We start from the raw sequence: 5,781 nt of genomic DNA on the forward strand, positions 1-5,781 counted from the left end.
AGGCCTGGCGTGCTGCGATGCATGGGGTCTCGAAGATTCGGACACGACTGAGTGACTGATCTGATCTGATCTAGCCAAAGGACCTCCAATTAAAAGATTCCCTTATACTAATTACTTGTAAAACTAAGGATGCTTCAGACCAAAATACAATCCTCACTTTTTGGCAGACCAGAGTTATAAAGTCCAAGGGAAAAGTGCAAATTTCTCAACCAACTGTAAAATGTCTAGGATTTGATTTACCAAAAGGACAAAGACAAATCTAAGGGAAGCATTAGCATTAGGTATGATGGTTGTACCCACCACCAGAAGGCAACTGGAAGGATTCTTAGGAATGGCTGGGTTTTGCCATATTTGGATTCCTAACTCTGGACTCATGGCTAAATCCTTATATGAGGCTCTTAGGAGAAATGACAGTGAACCATTAAGCTGGGCTGTGGAATGCCCTAAGGCATTGCATACCATAGAAATAACTGAAGAAGTCTATTCTAGCAGACCTGACCTGACTGATCAGCCTTTAGAAAAGCCAGATGTGGAAATGTTTATAGATGGAGCAGTTTCACGGACCGGGGCTTCAAAAGGCTGCTTGTGCAATTGTAATTCATGAGGAAGTCCGAGAAGCAGAAGCCCTCTTCCAGGTACATCTGCCCAAAAGGCAGCATTCATAGCCCTCATGAGAGCCCTATACCTTAGAGCTAAGAAAAAGTTAACTGTTTATGTTGATTCTAAGTATGCCTTCTCTGTTGTGCATACCCAGGGGTCCAGAGGGAAAGAGAGGTCTACTGATATCAGAGAGGAAAGAAATTAAATACACAGAGGAGATACTGGCCTTATTAGACTCTGTTATAATGCTTAAAGAAATAGCCATAGTACAATGCCCTGGCCACCAAAAGAATGATAGTTATGTAGCTGAAGGAAATAATTTGATGGATCGGGCTATAAACAGGCAGCCAGAGCCAAAACCCCGGATCCTAAGGCCCTTGCACTAATTCCAAGTGTGGATTCATCAATTTTTAAGCCTTAGTATTCAAAAATGGGTCTAAAAAAAAGACACTTATGGGGATTTTGATGACTCTTAAGACTTCAGGCTTCCCTGGTGGCTCAGACAGTAAGGAACCTACCTGCAATGCAGAAGACCTGGGTTTGATCCTTGGGTCTAGAAGGTCCACTGAAGAAGGGAATGGCAGCCTACTCCAGTATTCTTGACTGGAGAATTCCAAGGCCAGAGGAGCTGGCAGGCTACAGTCCATAGGGTGGCTGAGCATCAGACACGACTGAGTGGCTAACACTCAAGACTTAGATGATAATCAGTACCAAACAACCAAATAAGGCTGGACTTGAATAGGGACTAGTGCTTACATCTGCACGTTTACTGGAAAGAACTATAACTCATTTACATCAAAGAGCCCATTATGGGAAGGATACAACCTATCATTGGCTACAGAAGTTTATTGTTGGTTAGCAAATTCAAAGGATCATCCAAAAAGTAGTACAAAATTGCCTCATCTGCACCAGAAACACTCCTAAAACTGGGCCATGCCGAATAGTAAAAGGGTGCAAACCTGAGGGACAAAACCAGGAAGTGATTGGTAAACAGACTTTACTGTTAGGCCAAGAACAGGGGAAATAACAGATATTTGCTTGTATTTGTGGACATCTTCACAGGATGGGTCGAAGCATTTCTATGCTGAACAGAGAAAGTTTCCGAGGTAACAAAGACCTACTAAAGGAAAGTTTCCCTCTTTTTCAATTGCCTCTTTCTATCAAAGTGACATGGAGATTTCATAGCCAAGATAACTGAAGGAGTATCTTAGACCCTCGTAATACAGTGAAAGTTATATGCTTCATGGAGACCTCAGTCTACAGGAAAAACTGAAAAGATGAATCATACTTTTAGAAAGACAATCACCAAAATATGTCAAGAAACCAACTTAGCTTGGGATAAGAATAACCCTTAGCCACAAGCTCCAAATGAGCCCTTATGAAATGTTATATGAAAGAATCTTCCTTAAAACTGGGTATTATTACAGTTTTGAAAATGATCATGCAGCATGAGTAGCTCATATTGTAAAACAATTAGATACTATAACATGTTTTCATGGATTCCCAAAGGAATAGGTGTGTTTTTTTTTTTTTTTTTTTAAGGACTCTTAAAGTTAGGAGTCATAGTTTTTTGTATCTTAGGGTTAATCCAATCATTCATCAGATTTTGTACTTATTGTTCATCGTGTATATTTAAAAAGGCCTTCCCCATTTGCATGAGATTGCTCGACTTAAGAGTTCAAGGTGGAATTTGCAAATATTTATGATTAAATGCAAAACAATTTCCTTCCTCTTATAAAAATTCACAACTCCAATCAGAAGGAACACCTAGAATGGTCATTGCCCTATTTCCCTCAAGACTGAAGAATGTACGAAGAAAAAGGGAAGATTTTTTGAAATAGCACATAAAACCAGCTTCAACTGCTTTTGCCTCCTTAAATAGGTTGCTGACTAATCAAACTGAAACAGCGCCAGCTTAAACTGGTTTTACTTCCTTTAAACAGGTTGTTGATTAATCAAAGCTGGAGTTATTTTACAGAGATAGCACTGTGCGTTTGCCAGACAGGAACCCATGTCTCCAGGATGACCCTAGAACCAAAAATCTTCAGTCTATAGAACTCAGAGAATAGAAATGTTGCCACCAGAGCCGTTTACAAAGTGACAAGTCCTTCAATAAGGGAAATCTGGCTTCCAGTAGCTCATATGGACTATTCAAGACTAACCAATCAGCTTCCAGTTTTGAAATTCCCCTGCTGCTGCTGTTGCTGCTACTGCTACTGCTGCTAAGTCGCTTCAATCGTGTCCAACTCTGTGCGACCCCATAGATGGCAGCCCACCAGGCTCCCCAGTCCCTGGGATTCTCCAGGCAAGAACACTGGAGTCGGTTGCCATTTCCTTCTCCAATGCATGAAAGTGAAAAGTGAAAGTGAAGTCGCCCAGTCATGTCCGACTCTTAGTGACCCCATGGACTGCAGCCCACCAGGCTCCTCCATCCAGGGGATTTTCCAGGCAGGAGTACTGGAGTGGGGTGCCATTGCCTTCTCCAATGTATGCATGCATGCTAAGTCACTTCAGTCGTGTACGACTCTGTGCAACCCCACGGACAGCAACCCACCAGGCTCCTCTGTTCACAGGATTCTCCAGGCAAGAATACTGGAGTGTGTTGCCACTTCCTTCTTCTAACCTCTTGAATTTCTCCCCAAACTCTGGGTTGAGGAGAGAGGTTTGAGAGCTTTGCCTCCTGTGTCTTTGTGAGTATGAGGTAGGAGATAGGTGGGCTCCAGGTTGGAAATTTATAATCAGTCACCCTTCTGCTTACATTTCTTGAGATGAGATAGGTGGGCTCCAGTTGAGGAATTTGCAGCCAACAAAAACTGGGTAAATAGCCAGTTTTTGTCTCTTACCTCAAGGGAATAATCATGGCAAGGACAAAGAAAGGAAAAAACCCTGTCTGATAAGGTAGACACTACACATGTGCAGAAAGGCTCCTTGGAGCCAAAAGTCAGAGGATAATTCCAGGCCATATGAGTCTTGTTCCTTCAGAAGCCTTCACTTTGAGATCCATCTTGGCTAGGGTGTGCATGTGCACCTCAGGGGAAGGTCCTGAGATAAATTAACCAGCAGGGAGATAAAGCAAGGTGATTAGCCTAAGGGAAGATGAAGACCCAGAAATCTGCCCCTTTATAAAGGATTTAAATTTCCAGAGGCACAACTTTCTCTCTGGTCTCACCTGTGTGCCTTTCCATATGTACTTTTCTTTTCAATGAACTTTTTACTTTACCATTTACCTTCTGCTTCCTCGCCTGAATTCATTCTTGATTAGGCAGGCAAGACTACGGAACTTAGCCCTAACTGCTGGCCCCTGTGGTCCAGTGGTTAGGACTCCCAGTCTGGGAAACTTAGACCCTGCTTCCAGCTACCGCTCGCTGCTGCCTGTTGCAAACTGCCGCTTACTGCTGTGCATGTCCGAAATCAAGTAGACCTCACAATAATGCTTTCTTTTCTCAAAAACCAGTGCTATAATACTGACTTCTGTGCTGGCTTCCGTGTGAGGCAGGAAGCTCTTGATTAGTAACATAAGGAACATCGTTATTTAGGGGAAGGGCAGAGAAAGAGAAACCTGAGAAGGAGAATGATAAGGACTGGGAAAAATAAATTTTTTATTTAAAAATTTAAAAAAAATTTTTAAGGTGTGGCAGAGATAGAAAAGACTTAGGTATGAAAGACAAGAGAAGAAAGAAAGCCAAAAGAAGAGAATGGACAGTAGTGTCAAATGGAGCTGAGAGGTCATGATAGATGAACCAAGTGTCTCCTGAATTTAACAAAATATTCTCTGGTCATGTTAGGGAGAGCAGTTTCAGTGAAAGAGTGGGATGAAAATCACATAGAACTGGGTAGTGAGTAGGAAGAAAGTGTAGACATCTTCCTGAAGTTTAGCTAAGAAGAGGAGGTGAACAAGTACAGTATCATGAGGTGTTTGATTCAGGACATTAAGGGAGAACTAACTGTATTTTGAAGATGAGAGATGTTCCTATGTGTGCTTAAATGTTGATAGAAAGAAGGCTGTAGATAGGGAGAGGCTGAAAATACAAAAGACAGGATAATTGAGTGAAGTATTTAGGAGACTTTTAGCTTCAGAAGAAGGTACATATAGTCAACATTGACAGATGGGAAAAAAGAAAAAGTAGACGTAAGTGAAGATTCACTTACAGTATGGGAATTAGAGGGGTTTTGTGTGTGTGTGGCGGAGGGGGATGATTCTTTTTTTCCCCTGAGTGCGAAGGGGTAGGTTTGGTACTTTTGAAGATTTGAGGGACATGGGAAAGTGAAGTAGCAGCAGCACAACAGAGGGTGATGACGAGGTAGCCAGAGGCTTGCTGGTCTCCACGTGATTCTGATATAGGAGTTCTTCAGATTACACTTTGAGAACTACTGATGGTCAGGATTTTTTTTTTTTTTTTTATGCATCAGGTCTTAGTTGAGACACACAGGATCTTCCGTGTGTTATGTGGAATCTTTCTTTGTGGCACAGACTTTCTAGTCGTGGTTCTCAGGCTCAGTAGTTGTGGTCTGTAGGCTTAGTTGCTCTGTGGTGTGTGGGGGTTCTTAGTTCTCCAACCAGGGTTCGAACCTGCCTTCCCCTGCATTACAAAGCAGATTCTTAACTACTGGACTACCAGCTAAGTACCAAGAAGGGATTATTTTAGTCTGGGAGAGCTTTTTTTTTTAATAAAATGAAAGAAAACTGCCAGTGAGGGGAGAAACAAGAAGACAAAAAGGAATCATTGATAGGGAAAATCTCTATAAAGAAGTTGTGATAAAGAAGAAAGAAAGAAGGATCAGTCTTGGACAGGAGATGCATCAACTTCTCTAGATCAGCCTTAGGCAGAAAGAGCCTTAAATCCTCTTTCAGTAAGGGCTGCTGCTGCTAAGTCACTTCAGTCATGTCCAACTCTGTGCGACCCCATAGACGGCAGCCCACTAGGCTCCTCTGTCCCTGGGATTCTCCAGGCAAGAACACTGGAGTGGGTTGCCATTTCCTTCTCCAATGCATGAAAGTGAAAAGTGAAAGTAAAGTCGCTCAGTCATGCCCGACTCTTAGCGACCCCATGGACTGCAGCCTACCAGGCTCCTCCATCCATGGGATTTTCCAGGCAAGAGTACTGGAGTGGGTTGCCATTGGGCTTCCTCTCCCATTAAGATGGTAAAGGAGATAAAGACATAAGCATGGAGGCAGGTAAC

This window comes from Bos mutus, chromosome 3 (genome assembly GCF_027580195.1).
Source record: "Bos mutus isolate GX-2022 chromosome 3, NWIPB_WYAK_1.1, whole genome shotgun sequence".
NCBI lineage: Eukaryota > Metazoa > Chordata > Mammalia > Artiodactyla > Bovidae > Bos > Bos mutus.